At 37.7% G+C, this 25,437-nt stretch overlaps 1 pseudogene; it reads right to left on the bottom strand.

Annotated features, from left to right (window-relative positions):
• On the bottom strand, positions 195-15,397 carry LOC100627852 (annotated as a pseudogene).

Here is a 25,437-nt window from a genome sequence, read left to right on the forward strand (position 1 = left end):
CTGGTGGAACCCAGTAGCTTAGATTTGAAATACATTTTAGCAGAATTACTCCTTTCTAAGCTTGTTAATTTGATTCATACACCAATGTGTCTGAATAATTTAGTATTTATATACAAAGTGGCCATGTTCCACTTTTATAGTGTTCCTTGATCTTGAAAAAAAGTTTAATCAAATTAAAACCAGTTGTCCACAGGTCATGGTATTTGTTTCAGAATGTTATGCAATCTTCATCATTTTTTCATAACATTTATTACTTCTTATTTCTAGGCTATAAATAAAAGGGTTTAAAAATGGAATCACTATAGTATAAAAAACAGCAACAGCTTTATTTTTTCTTCTTCTTTAACTGAATTTGGTCGAATGTACATGAAGATAAGAGAACCATAGAATATTGAGACAGAGAAAAAGTGGATGCACAAGTAGATAAGGCTTTCCCTCTGCTTTTGTTGGATTTCATTGTGAAAATTATGAAAAGGATGAAAAGGTAAGAGATTATTACTATGGTAATAGTGAAGATTTGAATGAACCCTGTAAAGATTAATATCATCAATTCATTGATATAAGGATCAACACAGGAGAGTCTCAATAATGGAAGGACATCACAAAAAAAGTGGTTGATTTGATGCGAACTACAGAAAGTTAACCTAAACAGAAACCCAACATGAATCACGGAGTGCAGGTTTCCACTATGTAGGCCCCTGTGGTCATCTTAATACATAATTTCTTTGACATCATGATGTGGTACTGCAGTGGGTTGCAGATGGCCACATAGCGATCATAAGCCATGGCTGCCAGGAGAAAGCAGGCTGCAGCTTCAGCAAAGCAGAGGAAATAAAATTGTGCCATGCATTCATAGAGGGAAATTATTCTGTTCTTAGAGAAGAAATTCTCTAGCATCTTGGGGGAAATGGCACAAGAACAACAAGAATCCATCAGAGCGAGGTTGCCCAGAAAGATGTACATTGGGGTGTGAAGACGACGCTCTATGAATATCAGTGCACCAGACCAAGGTTTCCCACCATGGTGATCAGATAGATGGTCAGAAACACTACAAACAGAAGGGGCTTCAGTTGTGGATGATCAGTAAATCCCATGAGGATAAACTCAGTTGGAAGGATTGGTTATCCCCAGTCATCTCTGTGTTATCTGTTGAGACAGGAATTATGGAGAGATAGAAGATTTTTATTTAGAATGTGTATAATTTTCCTTTCTAATTTTTATTTTACAAAAAAGAGAAGAGATTTTTCTCAATCTTTTCCTATTGTCTTTGCAATACAGGTACATAAACTCCTGGGGGGACATTTGTTTCCCTAACATGTCAACTCTTATGACCTCAACTCTTACACTCTGGATTTGTGAGACTATTTTGATAATTCCAGGGAGGATGCTCACTGTAAAGTGGTTTGTCTTTATGAGTTATTGTAAGTGTAGTGTACAAGCCCGGGGTATCTATATTTGGTTAAGTGTTCTCAAATAAATTTAATTTCAAGTTTAAAGATTACAAATTTTAAGTCAATTTCCTTTATATATATATATATATATAAAATATTAAAACTAAGCAAAAGGTTTTCATGTGAATATTTGAAAATAACATACATTTGACATACTACATTTATATCTTTAGGAATTACATGAAGGTCATTGGTGATTAATTAGAGGATGATTCAATTTTTTTTTTGTCTTTTTTGCTATTTCTTGGGCCGCTCCCACGGCATATGGAGAGTCCCAGGCTAGGGGTCAAATGGAGCTGTAGCCGCTGGCCTATGCCAGAGCCACAGCAACGCGGGATCCGAGCCACATCTGCAACCTACACCACAGCTCACGGCAACGTCGGATTGTTAACCCACTGAGGAAGGCTAGGACTGAACCCGCAACCTCATGGTTCCTAGTCAGATTTGTTGACCACTGTGCCACGACGGGAACTCCAGAGGATGATTCAATTTAAGAAAGGAAACTTAGAGAGCTGAGGAGTAAAACATATATTGATTACCAAGTCTTTATCTTTTCATTCAGTGACACACCCATTTCTATAAACACTGACCATGCCATTATTCTGTTTTGCCCAGATATTATTATTATTTTTTTCTTTTTAGGGCTGCACTGTGGCATGTGGAAGTTCCCAGGCTAGGGATGGAAAGAGAGCTACAGCTGCCAGCCTCACAGACACAGCAATGAAGGATCAGAGCTGTGTCTGCAACATACAGCACAGCTCATGGCACCTCCAGATTCTTAACCCACTCAGTGATGCCAGGGATTGAACACACATCCTCATGGATGCTTGTTGGGTTTGTTAACCACCAAGCCATGACAGGAACTCTGCCCAGATATTTAAATCTTTCCCTTCCTTATACAAAGCATAATATATAGTATACAGTATTAATAGTATACTACATATGTAATATATATGTATAATACTACTTAATAAAGTTTTAACTAAATACCTCAGAGTACGATGATATCTATTTTTATAGTCTTGAACATGTTTTCTCTATCAAACACAATTTACAATGCCTTATGCATAATCTCTGTTACCTTGTTTTTTAAGTGTATGCATAGGAACTAAAGAGATGCTTTTCCAAAAATTATCAAATTTCAATAGGCACATGAAGAGATGTTCAGAATCACTAACTATTAGAGAAATGCAAATCAAAATCACCATATCACCTTACATCTGTCAGAATGCCTATTATCAAGAGGACAAGTGATAACGAGCTGGCAAGGATGTGCACAAAAGGAATGCTTATACACTCTTAGTGGGAATGTGAATTGGTTCATTCACTACAGATAACAATGTGAACATTTCCCAAAAAATTAAAAATAGAACTACAGTGTAATCCCCAAATCCCGCTTTAGGGCTACATCCTCAAAGGAAATCAAAATAAGTTATCCAAAGAAAACTCTGCACTCCAGTATTTAATGCAGCATTATTCACAATAGTCAGGATATAGAAACGCCTAAATGTCCATTAGAGGATGACTTTGTAAAGAAGGTGTCTTATATAAATACAAGGTAATATTTTTCAGCCATGAGAAAGAATATAACCTGCCATTTGGCACAACGTGAATGGAATTTGAGGACAATAAGTGTGATAAGTTAGAGAAAGAGAAGTATAGTGAGGTATATTACGTACATACATAGTGAAACTCTTGAAAACAGTATAAAGTTATGGTTACCAAGGGATGGTTTTGTGGGAATAAGAGAAATGTAGTTTAAGATGACAAATTTGCAACTGATAAATAAGCCCTGTACAACTGATAAATAAGTCTAATGAACAGTACAGTGGATGTAGACAAAAGTATTTTTAAAATCATCAACTTTACTAAGAGAGTACATTTCAGTTATGCTCACCACAAAAAGAAATGACATTTATGTGATGTGATATTGTGCTAACTAATGTTACAGTGGTAAACAAATTGCCACGTCCAAATGTCTCAAATCCATATGTTGTATATCTTAAAGTTATGGAATGTAATATGCAAAGTGTATTTCAATGGTACATTTATATATGTATGTATAAAAATAAAAATAGAAATTTAGGATCTTTCTCTATCTCAATTGACCCATCTCCTATTTGTCTGTTTCTAGGTACGTGGGTAAGATTTCTTGAAATATATCACAGTAGATTAAAAGCTAATGACTAGAAATAAGCTTGCCCTTATGCTTTAGTGTTTTTCTAACACTTAGAATAAGAGAAAACCCTTTACATCTTAATGCAGTTTTTGAGAGTAATATTTGATTTTCTTTGAAAGGCCTTCTTCTACCATTTTTAGTGATCCTCTAGGACATATTTAATCATGGGTCTAGTCATATAAATTCTGTGGTCAAAGTGTTTTATTTTTCTTTTTCTTTTATTAAAACATCAAAGTGCAGGCCCAGACTGAAAATTTTATTTCCTTAGTTTCAAAATATTAAATAAAAAGCACGTTGTTATTCAGCAGTTAGAAAAAATGTTCGATGTAAGTGCATGAAGTATTTAACAGAGTTATTTTGTGTCCTTACCTGTTTATTTTGAAGTCCTACGTTAATCAGAAAAAGTATGAATTGCAGCTTAAATCTCATCCTAGTTTCCCATAGCCTTCAGTTTTGAGAGAAAAAATATAGTTTGAAAAATCAATAAAAATATTTATGTATATACCTTTTAGTGAATGTCAATATTAAAAGTAAAAATAAATTAGAATACTTCCCTTAACTATACTCACTGAGAAGTGTTTTGTTGCACCTCTTGTTTGCTTTACCATGTTAGGACACAAAAAATTTCAGAATATAAGCCTTGGTCTAAAACACTTGGGATTAAAACAATGGAAATATAGGAAACGGCAAATGGGTGAGAGTCAACAAATATTTTCTTTATGATGCAAAATTAAAACATTCTATCAAATCTTAAGGGGTTTCCTGCACCGACATCTGTATGTTTCTGTGGGGATATTCAATCCACAAAACATGCAGATGCCCTGAGAAATAATGAATTCAAACTAAATTACCTTCACTAAGGTCACCAAGGTCATTTGATGGTCACTTTGCTGATTATTAGTTTACTGACCGCATTTCATTTTTATTTAGTTTTTTTTATTTTTCATCATTTACATATATATATATATATATATATATTTTAAAATTCTATTCATTCTGCCCAAACATAAACTGAGCAGGGAAGATTATCCTATTAGTTTGACCTGTTAGTAGAGGAACTGACATGTTTTAATGACAGATGATTAGAATTTTGAAAGGAGAGAAAAGGTACAGTAGGCTCATCACAAGATCATCTGTGAACTGATCTGTCTCACTCTGTTGCAGAAACCTCACTGGGAACGCTCATATCATTATCTAATCCCACACGTGAATAACTGAGATGGCCCTCCTATCTTTTCAGTTTACCTCATCTGTCTTTACATTTCTAACTTTGTTTTTACTCTTCATGTTATTAATCACACCTCAATATACTATATAATTATCTGTTGTTACATTTATAGTTAGTCACCTATTCCCCACCATCACCATGAGCATACAGGCTTAAGTAGGGAGTAAGTTTTCCGTTATGTTCATTCCTGTATTTTCAACACCTCAAACCATATGCGGCACTTTGTGGTGCTCAACGTGTTTTTGTCCAATCAGTAGAAAAAATTATACTTCCCTTCTGAAGAATTTGAAATGCCTTTCATTAGTTTTCAAACAAATTCATTTCCCCTAATTCAGTATTCCAGATTTTCCATAGTCTGACTGTATCTTACCCCTCACTTTACTGCCTTCCTTTCATCTCAGGGCTCTTGGCCATGTGCACCTCTTCACTCTTCCACTGTGTACCTTTCATTAACTGCCTCATGCTTCCCTCAACAACAACAAAAAATCCTTCTTTGTCCTTTCTTTTTATCCCAATTCTACTCATCCTTAAAGTGAAATCAGTTTTCCAGGAGGACATCAGCTAGATCCTTTAAATTAAGTCGATTTTTCCTTTTCCTGAACTACATGATTCTTACCTGTTTTTATAATGCATTTTCTGCTTTATCAAGTATGAATTGTATCTGTCTAGATTGTAAAAAGTCTGACTAAATATGCTTAAGTCACCAAGTCATTGATCATGTCACATTTATTTTTTGGCTCTTGAGTACAATCTGAGCTACAACCTCAATACATTCTTTGTTGTTTTCAAAATTTCAACTGTGTTTAACTTTAATCAAGTACTTACAGTATACAAGGCATTGGAATATGTAATGGGTAGAGGAAGTACAAGATGTGAGCCTGGGGCGGCAAGATATAAGATGTTCTTAGGTTTTAGAATGGCTTCTGACAAGAAGCTCATACTTTGATGGAGAGAAAGGTACTTAACATTGCTAATTAGCAGGCATTTCAGGCTGTGATATAAAAGTGTAAATATGCTATATAAATATGCTGTATAAAATAAGTGTATTTTGACCTGGAGGGAGAAAAAAAGACTTCTCAATGGTAATATCATTTCAGATGTACCTTGGAGATGAAGAGGTTTTTAATAAGCATAGTACATGGGGAAAGGAAGTAGCCTGAATGAATCACATGGTAAAAGCCAGGACCTTGAACTATCAAGACCTAATTTAAAAACGGAGAACAAACTAGGTGGTACTCCAGGCCAGTTAGAGAAATATTAAAACTAAAACATCCTTCAAAGTTACAATTCCCTTCTTTCTTGGCTGAATTTTGCCTCTGGCTGGGAGGACACTTGGTCAGCTCCTCCTCAGTCACTTTCTCCTACACAGACCGTGTCTCCTCCTCTATGTCCAACCCTGAGAGGAGTAGATTAGGAACAAGTACAATTTTGTGTGGCTGCCCCAGTTGTCCCCTGATCTTGGGGCTGTGGGGGACCCATGCACATTGCTGCATTTTTCTTTTAAGGGCCACTATGGGGAGATTCTCAGAGACCTTCCCCTGAAAGCTTTCAGACTGAAGGTCTTTCAACATGTGAAATCAGTATCTCTCCTTCAGCAGTCTATTTACCACACATTGCTTCGCTTCCTAGCAGGCTGGTTCCTCTCTGTTTTGCGTCATAGAGATCTCACGTTATTCAGGAATTCTCTTTTGCTAGCACCCCAGGTCAGCCCATTCTGCAGGGAAGACATTTAGTCACCAGGAAACAAGAGTGGCTAAGGGATACCTGAATGGTAGGAATGCAGGTCTCTCCCACCTCAACCTGGGATCTTGCCACAGGGAGAAGCATGGTGAAGAATTAAGTTCTATTTAATTTAATATTAGTCATTTATATTAACCAACAATATTTAATATTAGTCAATTTATATACTATAAGTAGCCCATATATACTATTTTTCTTTCTTTCTTTCTTTGTTTCGGCTGAGCCAGTAACAGGCTGAAGTTCCCAAGCCAGGTTTGAACCCACACCACAGCAGTGACAATACCAGATCCTTAACCCACTGAGCCGCCATGGAACTCCTTTCTTTCCTTTAATATTCTGCAGTAGATAAATATCTAAGGAGCAGGTTGTGTCTGAATAATTCTTTTCACTGTGCGTTACTATATGCCATTTCCCACATTAAGAGGATGCAATTTCCATACACCCCTGTTAATGACAGGAAGAGAGATGACACACTTTATGAGAGAGGATGAAGAGGACCCAGTGGAGATGAGAACAAATGAGGACACCCCTGAAGTGCTAAGGAAATTATGCCAAAGTTGTCATGTCTTTGGTGTTCATTGCTTACCTGTGCAAGAGTACTTATGAGAAATTTCAGCCCTACCTTGTTTCTTGTGACAATTTGAGACTAAGAGAGCACTCAGGTAGTATGTTCTCTGGAGACTCACACTCCAGTTCAGCCAACATAACACTGAGAAGATAACTTGTTTTAGGGCCCTTCTTCCTCCCAGATCCAATTCTGATTCTTCCTGTGCCACCTGGCTTCCTCAGGCTGCCCCTTACTTTCCATGACTCAGTTTTAGGGCATATTTATCTTACTTTTTCTTAATTATTTTGATCCTTTTATAATCCATTATATATAGTTATAACTTAATCAATGAAAACATAAATTATCCTATCTAGGCCTTTTTACTCAGGTCACTCTTTTAAAAAAGAAATTGCTGTAAAAGATGGCATGAAGGAGTTAGAAATTTTTCAAATTGCATATTTTGTATTTACAGTGGCGAGTTGGTAATTGTTTATACTACTAGTGTTGTAATAATGGCATATGAGGATAGGCAGTATTGTGAACACAATTTACACATTCAAATGTTCAAAGAGGGCAGGCAGGTGGAGTAAAATGAACTGTTGCCAGATCTCCCAGTTTTTCAAGAAACATTAAATTTTGTTTTTACACATATTCTTCTGATTTTTATATCTTGGAAATTAATTTTTTAAAAATACTGTCTGTCTTTCACTACATGGCCCAAACTACTCTGTGCAGCCCCCTGGATGATCTTTTGTGACTTCTTATCTGGTAGTTGAAAATGTGGGTTTTGCAGTTAGCCTGGTCTTCAGAACACAAATGATGCTGTGCGACTCTGAGCAAGTGACCCAGCAATACTAGGTTGAAGTAAGGCAGAAGTGCCAATTTTGTGACTTCCAACGCTGGGCCTTTAAAATGTCATGTACTTCTTCCCTGCTCTCTTGGTACATTCTTGGAACCCAGTAGCCATGCTGTAAGGAAAGCCAGGTGTATCTGTTTCCTGGAGCTGCCATAACAAAGAACTACAGAAGAGTTGCTTAAGCAGCAGAAAGTTATTATCTCACAGACCTGGAGGCCAGACGTTTGAAATCAAGGTGTCTTCAGGGCCACACTCCCTCTGCAACCTAAACAAGAGAATCATTCCTTGCCTCTTCCTGTCTCCTGGTGACTTGCTAGCACTCCTTGACATTGCTTGCTTTAGATGTATGACTCCAATCCTCCATCTTCAGGCATTCTTCCCATTCTTCCTGAGTCCCTCTGCACTGTCTTCCCGCTGCATGTCTGTCTCTGTGTCTTCTTTCTATAAAGGACAGTAGTCATATTGGATTAGGGCCTACCCTACTGACTTCATTTTAACTCGATTACTTCTCTAAAGATCCTATCTCTAAATAAGGTCAGGTTTTGAGATACCAGGGGTATCCTTAACACTGGATCACAAGGGGAGGCCCTGGGTTGGCTTAGATCCCATCTGACAGCCAGAATCCATGTGACTGCAATTACCTGATAAACACTGTGAAGGAACTTGCCTAGGTGAGCACAGTCACACCCCAAGCCATGGGACGGAATAATAGAGTGATTGTAGTTGTTTTAAGTCATGGAGTCTTTGGACCACACAACAATAAATAACTGGAATGTGGAGTCCTGGGACCACACAAGAATCAATAACTGGAATGTAAGTCGCATTGAAATGGTGAACAAGTTTTTTTTTCCCAGAAATACCCAATATACCCGCTGGTTACAGATATCTCTTACAACCTATGGCTGCATCAGGCCAGCTCTGCTTCCTTCTAGGCCTGCTCTGCCATTTTTACATCTTACCAATTTTAGATGCCTACAGGCTCACTTCTCACTTTCATCAACAATTCCCTCATTCCTTGTACGTAGCAATTAACATGCACCTTTCCTTTGAGTCCTTCTCGGCATTTACGTGTCTAGTTTCTTGTAATTTCTTGTCATAATATACTTTTCACAAAGTGTTTCTCTTAATGTTGAGGGGCATATAGGCCAAAAGAAACGTGAAATTTCAAATGTTTGGAACTAACATCCTTCCACAAAAAAATGGTAATTTAATTTTCTACTATAAACATCTAAATTATAAAGGAGCACAAGGTTAAAGCTTTTGTTGTAATGTTTTAAAATGTGTCTTTTATTTTTTATCAAAGTAATTCATATGCAGAATTTTGACAAGGGAGGCAAGAACATAAAATGGGGAAAAGAAAGTCTATTCAGCAAGCATTGCTGGGAAACCTGGACAGCTGCATGTTAGGCAATGAAACTAGAACACACCCTCACACCATGCACAAAAATAAACTCCAAATGGCTGAAAGACTTAAATATACGACAGGACACCATCAAACTCCCAGAAGAAAACATAGGCAAAACACCTTCTGACATCAACATCATGAATATTTTCTCAGGTCAGTCTCCCAAAGCAATAGAAATTAGAGCAAAAATAAACTCATGGGACCTCATCAAAGTGAAAAGCTTTTGCACAGCAAAGGAAACCCAAAAGAAAACAAAAAGACAACTTACAGAATGGGAGAAAATAGTTTCAAATGATGCAACTGACAAGGGCTTACTCTCTAGAATATATAAGCAACTTATACAACCCAACAGCAAAAAAAAACAATCAATCAATGGAAAAATGGGCAAAAGACCTGAATAGACATTTCTCCAAAGAAGATACACAGATGGCCAACAAACACATGAAAAAATGGTCAACATTGCTGATTATAAGAGAAATGCAAATCCAAACTACCATGAGATACCACCTCACAACAGTCAGAAAGGCCATCATTAATAAATCCACAAATAACAAGTGTTGGAGGGGCTGTGGAGAAAAGGGAACCCTCCTGCACTGTTGGTGGGAATGTCAACTGGTACAGCCACTATGGAGAACGTTCTGGAGATACCTTAGAAATCTATACATAGAACTTCCATATGACCCTGCAATCCCACTCTTGGGCATCTATCCGGACAAAACTCTACTTAAAAGAGACGCATGCACCCACATGTTCATTACAGCAATATTCACAATAGCCAGGACATGGAAACAATCTAAATGTCCATCAACAGATGATTGGATTCGGAAGAGGTGGTATATATACACAATGGAATACTACTCAGCCATAAAAAAGAATGACACAATGACATTTGCAGCAACATGGATGGAACTAGAGAATCTCATACTGAGTGAAATGAGCCAGAAAGACAAAGACAAATACCATATGATGTCACTTATAACTGGAATCTAGTATCCAGCACAAATGAACATCTCCTCAGAAAAGAAAATCATGGACTTGGAGATTAGACTTGTGGCTGCCTGATGGGAGGGGGAGGGAGTGGGAGGGATCGGGAGCTTGGGCTTATCAGACACAACTTAGAATAGATTTACAAGGAGATCCTGCTGAGTAGCATTGAGAACTTTGTCTAGATACTCATGTTGCAACAGAAGAAAGGATGGGGGGAAAAGTGTAATTGTAATGTATACATGTAAGGATAACCTGACCCCCTTGCTGTACAGTAGGAAAATAAAAAAATTATTTAAAAAAGGAAATCAGATAATTTTAAATGCTTAAAATTAAAAATAGTATCTGTACTTTCAGCCCAATTACTACCCTCCCCAACCCTCAACCATTTTCAACTTCCCTAACATTTTTTTTTCTGGATTCACTTTCTTATTTCTAAGCAGTGTGCTTATACTGCTATTTTATAGTTTCTTAGTTATAGATGTTTCTCTAGAGGAATATATAGCTTTCTCACTATAGCACAGCCCTCCTGAAAGAATAATCTCACTCCCCTTATCCTCTCAATAAAGTTAAATCACCATTTGTTTAAATCAGTGGGCATTACTTCTATTCATATGAATATGCATATACTGTTCATAGCTATACCTTGTACTATGATTCATCTGTTTAACCTTATTCAAAAAAAACTCCCCTTAGGTTAATTAGGCTTCTTTCTACCATTATGGCTCAAATGTTTGCCAGAAATATAAATATTTGTTTATTTACTTCTGTGTTTTTGGAATAAATTTGACATATTGTGTAAGTTTAAGATGCACAGTGCATTATTAGATAATTTATATATTGTATACAACTGCCATTATAACATCTTAAGAAGTTCATATGCATTACTTTAAGAGAGGGACACTAGTGCACAACAATGTCAATCTCACATTCATTTTTTTCCTCTGAACCTACATATGCAAATCCAGAGAGACTAGATTGAGAAAGCCTGTTTTGAGGACTGTTCCAAAGTAAGCACTTTTTTTGTGTAAATGTAGATTTGGGAAGCATTTGTAATGATCTAAAAGATATTATTATCCTAGAAATAAGGTTTCAGTGAATGGGGGACAAAAAAGAAAAGTTCGAGGGAATAATGGGTGTTTACTGAGATGGGGCACTGTGACTTAAATTGGCAGTTTGTCCTGGGTATGAGATAGGGAGACAATCAAATGTCCATAGAAGTTTGTAGATCTACGGGCAAAGAGACCTTCTAGAGGGACCCTTGAACAATTTCAAAATCCTGTGATGGAGCCAGACAGTGGGTCATCAGGAGTGCGAAAGTAGAACCCTTCAATTTTCCTTCCGCTAGGTCCTGGGATATAGTGGTTATGAAAATACCAGTTTTTCTATCTTCCTAAATACCCTGGAGGCGGAGGTCAGGAGAATTTACTCAGAAATTAGCAGAGAAATAAAGAGCAAGAGAGACAGAGCCAGTTAGACTTTAAGCCTTATAAACTTGATGCATAGATGATTCAGCTGAAACATGCTTTCCTGTTTAGCCTGGGAACCAGACATGAATGCAGAAACCAAAACTGATGGTGGTGTGAAGAGATATCAAGAAGGTCAGAGGATCAAACATCTTAGAAGACCACCTCAGGGGCACTTGTCTTCAATGCCTTTTCAGGCAAGTAACTACACAACCAAGATTGTGTGGATGCAGCAAGAAAGAATAGGGTGGGGGCGAGCAAATCCTCAACTGATGGGGTTTAAATTTGGAACAACCAAGGAAATCTTGACATGTTCTGATTATATGGGATGAGCTAAGTTAGATTGGGTGGATGTTACACACATATGCTAAGTGGTTATAATTTTGCATTCATTGAGTTAGGGAATTGGAATTACTCTACCTGCATTCCTACTGCTTTTCTAAATAGGCAAAACATGTTGATTTTCCATGTAAAGTTGGCCTTGTGTGGATGTTTAGCCTGGATTATAGCTATAACTTCACAGTTGCCTTCTGGGAATTTAGATGTGACCTCAGAGCATCAAGAGAAGAAGTGGAGGGGGGAATTTTTTCGTTTTTACTTGATAAAGGTCCTTCTTGGTCCAGACGTTAGGCGTTAAAATCATGACAATGTTCTGTCATCTATGAAGATGGAAAACCTTGTATATTAAAACAGTGCTTCCACAGGGTGGGCTCTCAATAGATCTGTGTTGAGTAAATAACTGGAATGTAATCCTTTCTTTATGTCATATTAAGATCATGTAGGTCTACCTACATTCCACAACCTCAGGTTTTGCAATAATGAAAGGTACAAATTACTCAGATAAGCCCAATCCACAGTTCAACAAGCATAACTTTCTTTATGTCTACATATAATCTAATAGTGTCCCCATCGCTGAGCCCCCTCCTCACCTCTCAGGTATATGGCTAGAGAGGTCTAGCCTAGCTCACTGACAACAATCTCTTCAAATCCCAAATGAGGCTTGACTGCTTGTTTGGAACTTTATGTTATGGAATATTTATGCATGTACATCTGTAAATAAATAAATGTGAAGATAACTATTCTTGAAAATTGACATTCCATCTTGAATTATTCAACACCATAAGAATGCCAACTTAGAAATATAATATTCACTTTTATTTTGCTCCTTTACTTCCTTACTACATCTATTCTAATTTCAGCGTCCCTCAAATGTTATTAAAAGTGATTACTCAAAATTCACTTGCCTCAGCCCTGACACTCGTGGTTGTACGTGATTTCATGTGTTGAAGATTCATATACACTTAAACCCACTTAGTTTAACTGGAGTGCTCTTGCTCCAATCTAGTATCGTGGGCTGTTAATGGTTAAGAGAGTTGTCCTTGCATCTGCTAATTTGTTATCTTTCTTTCTTTTTTCTCAGTCAAACATTTTCTTTTTGATTTTAATGCCAAACAAAGCAACTTTACATTTATTTATTTTTTGTTTGTTTTTACCATTTATTTACACACATATATATGTATACTTTTTTCCTGCTGTACAGCATGATGACCCAGTTACACTTACATGTATACATTCTTTTTTGTCACATTACGTGTTCCATCATAAGTGACTAGACGGAGTTCTCAACGCTTCACAGCAGGATCCCATTGCTAATCCATCCCTAAGGCAATATTCTGCATCTATTTACCCCAAGTTACCAGTCAGACATTTTTTAAATTCCATTTTACTTTTCCTTTAGGGCAGCTTCATTGTAAAAAGCTAAATCCCTGAGTTATTTTAGCTACTGCTCAGTAGGCTTATTCCATTACATCCAACTTTCTGAAATCAAGTCTGAATTTGTTCATTCCATATATTGCCCCAATAGTATGTACATTCACACTTAGTGTTATACCATGATCAGATGCCTAGATTATAGTGTTCTGGATTGTTTCTATTTCTTTCTTTCTTCCTTCCTTTCTCTCTCCCTCCCTTACTTCTTTTTTTTTCCTTTCTTACTTTCTCTCATTTCCTTTTTTTTTTTTTTGTCTTTTGTTGTTGTTGTTGTTATTGTTGCTATCTCTTGGTTCTTGGGCTGCTCCCGCGGCATATGGAGGTTCCCAGGCTAGGGGTTGAATCGGAGCTGTAGCCACCGGCCTACGCCAGAGCCACAGCAACGCGGGATCCGAGCCGCGTCTGCAACCTACGCCACAGCTCACGGCAACGCCGGATCGTTAACCCACTGAGCAAGGGCAGGGACCGAACCCGCGACCTCATGGTTCCTAGTCGGATTCGTTAACCACTGCGCCACGACGGGAACTCCTCATTTCCTTTCTTTCATTGTCTTTCCTTCCTTCCTTTTTTCCTCTTTCTTTCCTTCCTTCTTCCCTCCCTCCCTCCTTCCTCCCTTTGCCTTTCTTTCTCTTTCATTCATTCTTTCATTCCTTCCTTCCATCCTTCCACCCATCCTTCCTTCCTTCCTTTTGTCAATATAACTATCCACGAAACAGAAACAGACTCAAAGACAGAGAGAACAGACTGGTGGATGTCAGTCTGACAATGTGAACACTTTTTTTCAGTTTTACTGAGATATAACTTTTGCTTTTCTTTGAGTGCTGTTAATCCCTGATGCTGACCTAATCCATGATCTTTGAAACATGCTGTATTGTTTTTTGAATTAATTCAAAATTTGCTTTTGATTTTTTTTTATTTTGAATTAAAATTTGGTACAGTTTACTCCTTCCTGTATATTTTCTCCCTTGCATATTGCTGCTTAAATTGATTGCATTATGATATATTTTAATATTTTACATTCAGTTTGTGCATTTTCTCTGTGTAATTTCACTTGGAAGTTTTTCCTGCATTTAAAATATTCAGCCAGGGTCTCAAACATTTTTTAGATTTGTTTTCCTTCAGAATTTTTCTCAAGACAATTACTACTTCCTTATCTCTCAGGCCATAAATAGAAGGATTTAGTGAAGGAACTCCTTCTGTAAACAAAATAGCAGCTGCTGTATTTTATCCCCTTTGTAAAGCAAATGTGATCTAATGTACATGAAAAAAGATCTATACAATAATGAAACTGACAGAAAGTGGGATGATGCACAGGTAGAAAAGGCTATGATCCTTCCCTCTTTGGATTTCATTTTGAATATAGTAAAGATAATATAGTGATAAGATATTAAGACAGTAATAGTCTACCTATTATGAAAACTTGAACTAAGCCTGAAAATCTAAGTAGTACCAGTTCATTGACATAAGGGTTAACACCAAAGAGCCTGTACAAAGGAAGAATATCACAGTAAAAGTGGTTGATGTGAGTAGAGCCACAGAAACGTAAGTGAAATTGAAGCCCAGCATGAATCATGGAATGCAGGTTTCCAGGTATATAGGCTGCTGTGGTCATCTGAACACAGAGTTTCTTTGACATCATGGTGTGGTACTGCAGTGGGTTGCAGATGGCCACATAGTGATCATAGGGTATTGCTGCCAGAAGGAAGTAGTCTGCGGTTTCTATAGTGCAAAGGAAATAAAAATGGGCCATGCATTCATAGAGGGAAACCATTCTGTTTTCAGAAAAGCAGTTCCCTAACATCTTAGGAGTAATGCAGTGGCACAGCAAGAATCCAGAAGAATGCAAGATTGCCCAGAAAGATGCACACTGGAGTGTGCACATGATGCTCTTTTGAAATCATTATCACCAGACGGAGATTCCCCAAAAGGGTGATCAGATAGATGGCAAAGAACACCACAGAGAGGTCTTCAGCTCTGGGAGATCTGTAAATCCTGTGAGGATAAATTTTTGGTTTATGGTATGATTTTCTTTAACCATTCCTGATTTCTCTGTTGAAAACAATTGTGGATAAATGAGGTAATACTTTTTAACATATCCTGTTCAACTCTGAGCTCTCCCTGGCCCAGACAACTAGGAGCATATTCCACAGTGTTTTCCCAAGTCAAATAGATTTTGGTGCCTGCCCATTTCTAGGGGAGTATCAATCTCCAGGAGCTCTTACTTTGTAAGCTAGTTATTTACATTTTCCCAGCATATTTTCAAGAAAAACTTTGAATAAGATGCCCAAAGATGGCTTTTGAGGTCTTGAAAAGCATATTCAGTGAAAAAGACTTACCTATGTGGGTCAGATAAAGCTGATTCATAATTTAGGTGTCAGCAATTGGTATACGTGTTCTCAAACAATTTCAATGACTGTGTCTGTATAGATTAACAATGTTGTTTGAAAGACTAATTTTCTGTACCCACGTGCATAGAAGCATTATTCAAGATAACCAAAAGTGGAAACACCCGACTTTCCACTGCTGGATGAATGGATGAACAAAATGTGGTATAGACATAAAGCGGTGGAAACTATTCTTCCTTAAAAAGGGAATACCATTCTGAAACATGTTAAGATATGTATTAAACTTGAGGACGCAGTGCTAAGTGAAATAAACTAGACACAGAAGGACAAATACTGGTTTTCCACTTAACATGAATTAAAGTATTCAAACTCATACAGACAGAAAGTAGAATGTGGTTGTTGGGGGAGGGAAGGATGGAGATTTATTTTTTAGTGGGTACAGTATTTCAGCCCCAAATTGAAGAAAACACTAAATTTTTCTTGAAAATCCAGAAGTAGCTTTTGCACAGATTTATTTCCTCAAAGTATTTCCTTACTTAGGACTTTCCCATCATTTTTAATATAAAGAATCCCTATTGTGTTTCAATCACAAGTCACAATTTGTTTGGGTAATTACATACCTGCTTTGAGCTCACTTTATCTCCTTGTAGTCTGAACACCCCATGTACCATCCCTAACCCAAACCTTTCTTTTCATGGCTTTCTGAATAAATCACTTTCATTCTGCATTTGGTGGCTTTTGCCTTAACCATATTACCTTCACCATTATCTTCTATCTATCCAATTCCCATCCCTTCCTTAGGATCAATCCAGGGTCTGTCCAGATCAAGAGTGTCTATCTTCTTCCCACCTCCCAAGTTCTTATGACCCATTTAACACACTCTTGAGTATGAATATTTGCCTTGTGTGTTCCTCTGGTATTTCATGAGTATAAGTCTTACTATCCTTAGTTTAATTTCAACACTATATTTATCAGGATTATGCGTGTTTCTGAGATGGACCCTGAAGACACAGCAAAAAATAAATTAAAAAAAAAGCAGAAATCCACCCCTTCCCTCTGACTTGATTTCTAGGGCAATGTAATTATTTCAGGTGAGGGCCACATTACTATGATGATGCAGGACCAAGTCTGTGCTGATGTACAACATGGGGAAACTTTCTCCTTCAGTAAGGGCTTGTTAAGAATCCTGGGACAGGTGTGCATAAGTCAATCCCAAACTCCCAGTCCAGCCTTCCCATGAAACTTACTTTCTAATAGAGGAGTTTGGGGAAGCAAATAAAAATAAATGCATAAATAAGGAAAATAGCAAAAACTAGAGAGTGCTGTGCTGAGGGTTAAATGGACCCGTGTGATAAAGAATGACTGGGAATTACTTTTGATCAGAGGATTGGCAAAGGTCTACAGGAAAGGTGGCCTTGTCAAGCTGAGACATGAGTAACAAGAAGTCAGCCATGGCAGTCTGGGGAGGAGCATGTTAGGTTTCAGAAGTGATAGTGAAAATTCTGTAAGGCAGAAATACGTTCTTCATGTTTGAGGAACGGGTAAAAGGCGGGGGAAAGTGGTTGGTAGTGAGACTGAACAATTGACCTTGCAGGGTTTATAACACAAAGTTTTGAGTTTGTGTTTTATTTCCAGCTCAATGAGAATCCATGGGAGGCTGTATTGATTTCCTATTGCTGCTCTAACAAATTGCCACACACTCAGGAGCTTAAAACAACACAAATTGCTATTCTTTCATGATTCCAAGGTTATACATCCAAAACAATTCTCACTGGGCTAAAATTAAGTTGTGAACATCCTTTCTGGATGTTGTAAGGGAGAATACATTTCCTTGCCTTTTTCATCTTCTAGAGACTGTCTGCAGTCCTTGGACCATGGCCCCCTTCCATCTTCAAAGCCTGAAATTTCCGGTTAAATCTTTCTCATGTTGTATTACTCTGATTCTGATCTTTCTACTTCTGTTATCAAAAATTACACTGAGCCCACCTGGATGATGTTGGAGTGTTTAATTCCCCCATGCTGTATAACTTAACATACTCACAAGTCCTGAGATTTTTGATGTGGTCCTCTTTGAGGGAGATTGTTATTATGCCTTCCAAACAAGAGGTTATTTTTAAAGAGGAGAAATGGATTTACCTTATTCATCTTTTCAAGAAAATGGATCATGAAAGCTAACGGTGAAAGTGGGGAGAGCAGCTTGGTGGACCCTACAGTAGTTCAGGATTAGGCTGATAGTAGTGGACCTGCAGAAATATAAATGTGTTTGATTTATGCTTTAGAGGATGTCAACAGGATTTGTTGGTGGTTTCTCTTTGAGAGGGGGTGAAAGGAGTAAGTGGGAAAATGGCTAGATTTTTTGCCCTGAGCATCTGAGGAGGACCTGGTAGTATTTACTATCTGAAGGAGATTTCAGGAGAAATATATTCTTTGGGTGGAGGGGCAGAGCTGGAAATATGCATTATATTTTATCCATGTTATGTTTGAGAGTCTTATCAGTTATCTAAATGGAGATGTCAAATAGGTAATTACATACAAAGGACAAGGCTGGAGATTAGGATTCATCTGCATCTGTATTTTAGGGCTTGGAACTGAGTGAGATGATGTAGGAGAGTGGGAAGGCAGAGAAGAGAAGAGCCACTGAGAGAGAGCCCTCTGGGACTTTCTGGTTTAGATTAGACCAGATTATCTAGCACACTGAGTGCCTGGTGGGAATAGAATACAGTGGGGATAAAAAGTACAGACAGGAAGGATCCTAAACTGATGAGATCAGAATACCAAATCAAGGAGCTTGATTTCTAACCAGTAGGCCCTGAATGCGTTTGTCAAGGGACTAACTCTGTCAAATCTGAGTTTCAGAACAGCAATTGCGTGTGTGAAGCATTACCTTATTCTCTGTGGTCCATTTTCCATGTTGACATGGTATAAATGAAAAATTCATACCCAAGTGTTTGTGGGCCTCTCATGTACCATGTTAAAATTAAAGCTGTAACACTTAGGATGACCTTATTATTCTTTTTAAAACAAGACATCAAAAAGACCCCAAATTTAATATGAATATTGGTTTGCTTTTCTGGTCATGTTTGACATATCAGTCAAGATTTGTGAAGAGAGAGCAAGAGGGAGGGGAAGAGAGATATAATAATATAGTAAAAAGCCAAGGAGATGGTATTTCTCTAAAAAGTTGGTGGTGAAAGGATTTGATTGACTTCGTACTTTGCAAATATCAAAGGTGTTTTTTCCCCCCCTAACTTGTTGTACTTCCGTCGTATTTTGGAAAGTCTTAATTGACCTCACTATCAGCTCTTTCGTTCCAGTCTCATTCTCTCAATTTTTTAGCACTAAATTTAGAAAGCTTTCTACACTTGCTGTTTTCATTAACTCTCTAATTTTCTGTGACCTAGATGTCTCATTCCCATTACTTTGTAAAAACGGCATTCTCCAGTGGTCTGTCCGTCAAGTCCATTATCTTTCTTGGACCTTAGTTCTCCTTGACCTCTCTAAAACATTTGAAAGAGTAAACATTCTCTCATTCTTAAAACTGGTACTTTCCGTCTCATCATAAACATTGTTTGAAGGTCCATCTCTGAGCATTTCTTGTTGCTTAAATGTTACAGACATACAACTGGATGCTGCTGGCTCCCAGATTTTCATTTGCAGCCCTAGTCACCCCACCCAACTGATGTCTGTTGGATACTTCCATAATAACCTATCATCCTGTCAAACTCACCGTATTGAAAGAAGAATTACCTTGTACCAGGAAGGAATTTTTCCTCCTAAGCTTCTAGGCTGTCACAGCATGTGACAGAGATAATGTCAGAGTCAACCAGGTAACAAGAAAGAGAGGAAAACCCTATTCCAGTTTGTAGATATCATTTGTTCCTTCAAATATCCTTTTATCCTTTATCAGTATTTTCATCTGACTCTTATGTGCTCATCTTTTGGATAGGCAGCATGGTAGCAATGCATGGTCCTGCCTTCATAGAGCTTATACTTTAGTGGTGGAGAGAGGCCCATTACACCTTTATGAAGTGCTATGGAGAAAAGTGAGAAAATTGTGTGTGAGCATGTATAAAATAGGGGTCTTAGCCTAGTCTGTAAATTGGGGCAGGAAAAAATTTCCCATAGAAAACAGCATATAAGCTGCAGCAGTGAGAGATAACTGATGACAACATGAGACAAACGATATTTATGCATGTGAAAGCTTTGAGATCGGAAGTAGTCTCTTGAGTTTCAAGGAGTGAGAAGTCAGTGCACTTGTAGCCCAGTAAATCACAGGGATAGTGGTGGTAAGTGATGCTAGAAGGGGAGTCAGTGGTCAGATATCATGGGGTATTATGGACCAGGGTCAAGATTCTCAAGTGTATCCTAATAGCAACAGGGATACATTCAACATCTCAAGGTCCAAATTTTCAAGATCACCTAAGAAACTGCTGTTATCCTCATTGCCCAAATCCAACTCATCATCAAGGTGCCATCAAGTCCCATGGATCCTTCCCTTGTACCATCTCTTAAGTCAGTTCCTTCAACTACACTTACTCAGGACTGTATCTGTGATTCTTAGCTCACATGATTCAGGCTCTGCATAAATCGGCCACACACTTGTGATCAATGGGACCCATTTTTTTTAACAAAAATTATTACTTTTTGAGGTGCAGTGACATGCAGCAGCTTGATGTAGGATCTCAATTCCCAGATCAGGGATTTAACCCAGTCCAAGGTGGTGAAAGCACTGAATCCTCACAAGTAGACTACCAGGGAACTCCCAATAAGATCAGTTTTGGTCAAATTATTTTCCCATAGTTTGATTAATATGTACAATTTACTTTTTCCAAAAACTGACCCTATATACTGAGACGGTACCCTCCATCAAATGTAGACCAGCTGTGGTGCTGTTTCCATCCTTGGCCCCAGAACTTAACACATGCCACTAGTGCAGACAAACAAACAAACAAACAAACAATCATGAGAGATGTAAAATCAGAAAATAAAATTTTAAAAAGTATGCATGGCTTGGTGGCTACCTGAAATAGCTATTATCATCCTAATGTATAGTCTTTCAGAATTATTTCTCACATTCCTTTAAGAAAGAGGAATCACATTGGAAAGAACATTTTAACTTAAAAATATTAAAACGTGTCTATATCAAAAAGTGAAAGCATGCATCAAAATTTAATGCTTGGCATGAGAAACACCTGGGTGCCCTCTCAGAATCTCTTAAGCCATCTGTCACATATAACCTATTAAGCAAATGCCAGTTTTCCCTGAAGCCTCACGCAATGCCCAAGTCAGAGTCACTGTGTGGTGGACCCTCGCCCCAGGAGCCCACCAGGTGTGGGAACTGAAGACTGTGATCTGGCTAAAAACCTACAGGTGTGTTGTGGCCTGAGGCCAGCGCAGGGGAGTGAAATGCGCATGCGCAAGGGACATGGCGTTCTCCTTGCAGAAGGCAAAAAGTCCAGCATCACCAGTGCCAGCTTCTGACTCAATACCAGGCGCCACTCTGAGGTTTGCCAAGGTCCCAGGCCACAGCAACACAAACACCGTGTTCCTTCCACTGCATTCCCTCATAGCCAGTTCCTCCTGACAGCAGTGACGGGTCTCGAATTCGTTTCACAAGGCATTCATTGCCTATTCCTCCAGCTTCTCCCCTGAACAACAAATATCATCGGGCACATATGTAATGGTAAGTACCATTATTATTATTATTTTGCTAGCTTTTGGATATGTAATTAACATGCAACGTTGTGGAAGTTTAAGCGGTGTACTGTGATGATTTCCTACATGTATATATTGTGAAATGATTGCGACCTAAGGTTAGTTACCTCCATCACCTCACATAATTACTCTTTTATTGGTGTGTGGTGAGAACGTTTAATGTTCGCTTTTAAGCAAATGTCAAGTATATAAAACAGTATTGTTAACTATAGCAATAGTTACATTGCCATCTTGCAACAGAAGGTTTGTTCCCTTCGGCCAGTTCCCCCTGACAACCAGCATTCTAGTCTCTGTTTCTAAGGGTCTGACATTTTTAGATTTAGCCAGTGCTCCCAGGGTCCAACCGTATTGTTTCAAATAGCAGGATTTCCATCTTTTTTTTCCTGTGTAAAATACCATTTTGGGTGTGGTTGTGGGTAGTATTTCCTTTATCCATCCCACAGTGGACACTCAGGTTGTTTTGTGTCATGGCTGTTGGGGATTATGCTGCAGTGAACATGAGGGTGCATATTACTCTTCAAAAGAGTAATTTTGTCCCCGTTGTCTGCATAACCAGAAATGAAATTGCTGGATTACATGGTAGTTCAATTTTTAATTTTTTGAAAACCTTCATACTGTTTTTGATCGTGGCTCTACCGATTTACATTCACCCCAACAGCACCCAAGAGTTCCCTTTTCTCCACAGCCTTGCCCACATTTGTTATCTCGCTCTCCTTGATGACAACTCTTCTAAGAGTTTTGAGATGATACGTCATTCTGGTTTTGGCTTGCATTTCCCAGACAATTAGTAATGTTGAGCAATTTTTCATATAACTTGTATATATGACTTTGGAAAAATTGTCTATGAAGTTTCTCGGCCCCAGGCAACTATATCCAATCTCTTGGGATAGACCATGAAGAAAAGGAATGTACATATATGTATGACTGGGTCAGTTTGCTGTACAGACGAAATAGGCACAACATTGTAAATCAATTACACTTTAATAAAAAATTAAAATGTTATCTGCCCATTTTAATAGCATTATTATTGTTCTGGAGTTGAATGAGTTTGCTATATCATTTGAACATTAACCCCTTATCAGATACAGGTATTGTCAATATTTTCTCCCTTTTGGTAGGCTGCCTTTGCATTTTTGTTGATGGTTTCCTCTGCAGTGCAGCAGATTTTTAGTTTGATGTAGTCTCACTTGTTTATTTTTGCTTTTGTTACTTTTGCTTCGGCTGTCAAGCCCAAAAAAACTCCTTGCTGAGACCAATGTCAAGAAGATTCCCCCCTGTGTTTTTTTTCTAGGAGGTTTATGGACTTACATTGAAGGCTTTAATCCATGTCAAGTTAATTTTTGTGAATGGTGTAAAATCAATGTCCAGATTCATTCTCTTGCATGTGAATATCCAGTGTTCCCCAACATTATAGATGGAGAGACTCATTTTCCCATTGTGTATTCATGGTGCCTATTTCAAAGATTAGTGTACCTTATGTGTGTGGATTTACTTCTGAGAACTCCATTCTGTTCTATTAGTCTATATTTCTGTTTTTATTCCAGTACTATAGTGGTTTTTTCCCATTTTATTGAAATATAACTGACATGCAGCACTGCTGAGGTATAAGGTGTTCAGCATAATGATTTGACTTATGTACATCATGAAATAATTTTCACAGTAAGTTTAGTGAACATTCACTGATATGAATACAAAATTAAGGAAATAGGGGCCTTTTTTTCTTGTGATGAGAGTTCTTGGGATTTACGCTCTTGACAACATCCATATAGAATACACAGCTGTGTTCTATTTATCAGGCTGTATGTTACACTCCTAGTACTTATAACTTGAAGTTTTTATCTTTTGACCACCTTCACCCAGTTCTCCTTTTCACAGCCCTGACTTCTGGTAACTACAAATCTGACCTTTTTTCAATGAATTTGCTTATTTGTTTTTGAAGTACAATTGACCTACAATGCTATATTAGAAACTGCTATGCATAATAGTGATTTTTCTATACATTTCAAAGTGATCATGTCAAGTCTAGTTACAATATGTCACTGTAAAAAGATACGACATAAATGATTATATTCCTCACAGTGTATTTTGAATATCTGTAACTCAGTTATTTTGCAACTGGAAGATCGTCCTGCTCATCTCCCTCACCTGTGTCTTTCCTCCCCATAGCTCTTTCTCCTCTAGCAATCAGCTATTTGTTCTGTGTCTGTACACCATTTCTAATTGGTTATAGTTGTTCATTTGTTTCATTTTTTTAGATTCCATGTATAAGCGAAATCATAGAGCAGTTGACTCTCTCTGACTCATTTCACCTAGTGTAATATCCCCTCCGTCCTTCCATGTTGTCACAAATGGCAAAATTTCATTCTTTGTTTTTAATGGTGGAATGCTATACTATTGTGCATGTATACTACATCTTTGTCCATTCACCTGTTGATGGCCACTTACATTGCTTCCTACATGGGCTATTGTAAGTAATACTGCAGTTAACATAGGGGTGCGTTATATATTTTCCAATTAGTGTTTATGTTTTCTTCAAAAAAATACCCAGGAGTGGAATTTCTGGATCATATGGTACTCCTACCTTTGATTTTTTGAGGAAACTCTGTCCTGTTTTTCATAGTGCCTGTACCAGCTTACATTCCCACCAGCATGCATGAGGGTTCTCTTTTCTTCACATCCTTGCCCACATTTGTTATTTATTGTCTTTTGGGTAAGTGACATTTTGATAAGTGTGAAATGATACTGTGGTTTTGATTTGCATTTTCCCAATGATTAGTGATGCTGAGCGTCTTTTCATATGACTATTGGTCATTTGTAAGTCCTTTGTTTTGGAAAAATGTCTATTCAGATCCTCTGCCCAATTATTAATAGAGTTGGTTTTTTGATTTTGAATTGAGTTATTGTATATTTGGATATTAAGCCTTATTAGATATATTATTTGCAATTCTGTAGAGAACCTTTGTATTTTCTCGATAGTTTCTTTTGCTGTGCAGGGGCTTTCAATTTTTATGTAGTTCCTTTTGTTTATTTTTGCTTTTGTTCCCTTGCCTGGAGAGACATATCCAAATAAAAATTCCTAAGACTAATGTCAAAAAGCACACTGTCTGTGTTTCCTTCCAGATTTCAGGTCTTACATTTAAGACTTTGGTCCATTTTGAGTTTAGTTTTGTGTATGGTTTGAGAGAGTACTTCCATTTGATTGTTTTGCATGTAGTTGTTCAGTTTTCCCAATGGTATTTTTTTATTGAAGAGTCTGCCTTTTCCCCATTATATATGCCTACCTCCTTTTTTGTGGATTGATCACCCATGTAAGTGACAAGGGCAATGCCAAATCCCAGAGTTCCTGGGTTCTCTAGCAGTTAAGGATTTGTCATTGTCACTGCTCTGGCTTGGTTTTGATCCCTGGCCCAGGAAATAATATATGCTGAGGGCACAGTCAAAAAAACATGTGGATTCATTTTTGGGCTTTCTTTTATATTCCATTGATACCTGTGTGTGTTTTTGTGATAGCAGCATACTTTTTAGATTGTGGTAGCTTTGTAGTTTAGTTTGTATTTCAGGAGTGTGATAACTCCAGTTTAATTCTTCTTTCTGAGGATTGTTTTGGCTACTTTGGGTCTTTTGTGTTTTCATATAAGTTTTAGAATAATTTGTTCTAGTTCTATGAAAGAACACCATTGTTATAGTTATAGAAATTGTATTGAATCTGTAGACTGCCTTGGGGGGTATGGTCATTTTAACAATATTCTTA

The sequence above is a fragment of the Sus scrofa genome, chromosome 13, assembly GCF_000003025.6.
Source record: "Sus scrofa isolate TJ Tabasco breed Duroc chromosome 13, Sscrofa11.1, whole genome shotgun sequence".
Taxonomy (NCBI): domain Eukaryota; kingdom Metazoa; phylum Chordata; class Mammalia; order Artiodactyla; family Suidae; genus Sus; species Sus scrofa.